The sequence below is a fragment of the Chrysochloris asiatica genome, unplaced genomic scaffold, assembly GCF_000296735.1.
Source record: "Chrysochloris asiatica unplaced genomic scaffold, ChrAsi1.0 scaffold00753, whole genome shotgun sequence".
Classification (NCBI taxonomy): Eukaryota; Metazoa; Chordata; class Mammalia; order Afrosoricida; family Chrysochloridae; genus Chrysochloris; species Chrysochloris asiatica.
The window spans coordinates 53,775-56,226 of NW_006409271.1; the positions used below are offsets into that span (position 1 = coordinate 53,775).

A 2,452-nucleotide genomic window follows, 5' to 3' on the forward strand; every position below is an offset into this window, starting at 1 on the left:
AAGGCCGTTCTTGTAAGCAATGAATCAGATCCTGCCTGATATTCAAATTTCATCCATTCCAACTCTAACTGATCAACAACTTCTTGTAATCCACCTTTGACATTTTGCAGCTCTTTATGAGGTATTTCACATCATATATGACTGGAAAAAATAATTGAAGGGTCTCAAAGAAATCAATTTCCTCTTCATGCAATTTATAGTTGGTCAGGAATTTGATTAAATAGCCAAAGCCATAACCACTATGAAATGATAACCATTTGACCCATTCACAGAGGACTACTCTGCATGTCATAAGAAATTCTGCAAATTATTGGGTTTCAATTATTTGCTCATGTTTTTAAATTAGATACTGGATGTTTTTAGTAGTTCTAGAGAGTCCTGGGCATACATGCCCTCCGTCAAAAAAAATTGAAATTAAACTGCCATGTTGAAGCTTTGAGGGTATTCTTAAAGAATACCTGTAGGGTATTCTTGTTCATTCATAAATATCAGTACTAGATGAATTATCTTTAACAAGTCTACATTGCACTGCAATAGTTGGTACTAATAGTCATCATTGCTCCCAAATTTTCCCATTAGTCTTGTAACCACATTCGTAAGCTTCATGTCCATAGCAAAGTAATTATATATTTTCAGATAACTTGATAGATTTTCTTCATCTGTTCATCCAAGTTGCAAGACCAAACTTCAAAAATTGTTTGGCTGTTATCTATATATAGTTGCTTCTGGTATAGTGAGAGCTCAAGGAGTCTAGGTGCCAAGCATCAAAATATTATAGATTTGTGCTTTATTTGTGTATTTGTGTCACTGAGCTTACGGTAGCTCCTCCTCTTCCTCCTCACCATAGAGACAGAATACAGTGGCATTGGGTGCCATATAGATGCCTCTCGCCCAGGAAGGGGAGAAGGTGAACCAGAACTGTGCCACTTTGCTATACGCCATCATATCTTTCACATGGCTTTTTATTTATATACATTTAAATGTACAGGCACATATGAGTTTAATTTCCTGTCTAGCTGATCTACACAGGATAAAATAAGCCCACTTACTACCCTTATATTCTATTAGGGAAGAGGAACTATAAAAGTATGATGTTTGGGGAAGTATTATACTTGGTTCCTACTAGGCTCCATCTCACATGTGCAAGAGTTTATTCCAAACAAAATGTGTTTAACGAGGTCTTTCTGATCAGTGGTTGGCTGCAGATAAGTTCTATCAGTAATATATTTGCCTTAGCCTTACTGTTGTTGTTCAGTGTCATTGAGTCATTTCTGACACATAGCAACCCTGTAAAGAGTTTCCAAGGAGCATCTGGTGAGCTTGAACCACCTACCTTGCAGTTCAAACCGGTCTGATGTATTAGCCCACAGCACCACACCAGGACTCCTTATCCTCATTAGTGCCTTCAAACATAAGGTACAATCAAAACAGTGGTCTCTGAAAGGGTCTTCATGTCTAGTTAAATTCAAGGCAGAGAGGTCAGAAGGTTCTGGTGAGTGATTTTTAAATTTTAATTATTATTCTAAACAGATAATCTTGATAAATTATCTCAAAGGACACAAGTCTATTACAAGGGCCTAATATGAAAAAGTTTTAAGAAAATTGAAAACTGCATCAGCGAAAAAAAGACCAGGAAAGTACATTTATGAAAAGAAAAAAATTATGGGGTAAAAGATGACTAACCATTTGGTGACCATATGCAATGTAACAGGGGGGCTTCAAAACGTTCAATCCACATCTCTAGCCCTTTATGTAAACTCAGAGTTTCTGTATCATCATCTGCATCTGATTCATTTGGCTTTTCCTATCTGTTTTGTAGAGGATCTGTACAACCTTTCTGCCATCTTGTTGCCTCTCATATTTTAAATTACCTCATTTACATGTGAAATAAGGAAGTCAGAAGTATCAATAATTTTGAATAATTGTGTTGGTGAAGAATACTGAAAGTACTATAGACACATGTGTCTTGGAAGACGTACAACCAGAATGCTCCTTAGAAATTAGAATGGCAAGACTTCATCTTGTGTACTTCAGATATATTGTTAGAAAGGACAAGTGCCTTGAGAAGGCTATCATGCTTGGTGTGATAGTTAAAGTTTTGCGTCAAATTGATTTAGCCAGGAGTCTTTGTGGTTTAGCAGTTAAAATGTAATTATCATCTTCATGATTAGATCTAATATAATACAATCAGCCCTATGATGTGATCTGATTTAACCAACAGAGATCTCATGTAATCATCTAATATGTTGAAAATCCTCACTTCTGTGATGTTAATTGAGAGGCCTGGTGTAGTGCTTTAGGATAAACACAAGATGGCTAACCTCAAACTTGTTGCTTAAAACCCACCAGCTGTTCCTTGAAAAGTCTATACTGGTCACTATGAGTCGGAACTGACCTGATAGCGATTCACTACAACAACAACAATGATGTTAATGATGTCAGATGCAATCTA

At 36.4% G+C, this 2,452-nt stretch overlaps 1 pseudogene; it reads right to left on the reverse strand.

Moving 5' to 3' along the window:
* Nucleotides 1-5: 5 nt before the first annotated feature.
* On the reverse strand, nt 6-942 carry LOC102830593 (annotated as a pseudogene).
* Between the last annotated feature and the right edge of the window lie 1,510 nt (nt 943-2,452).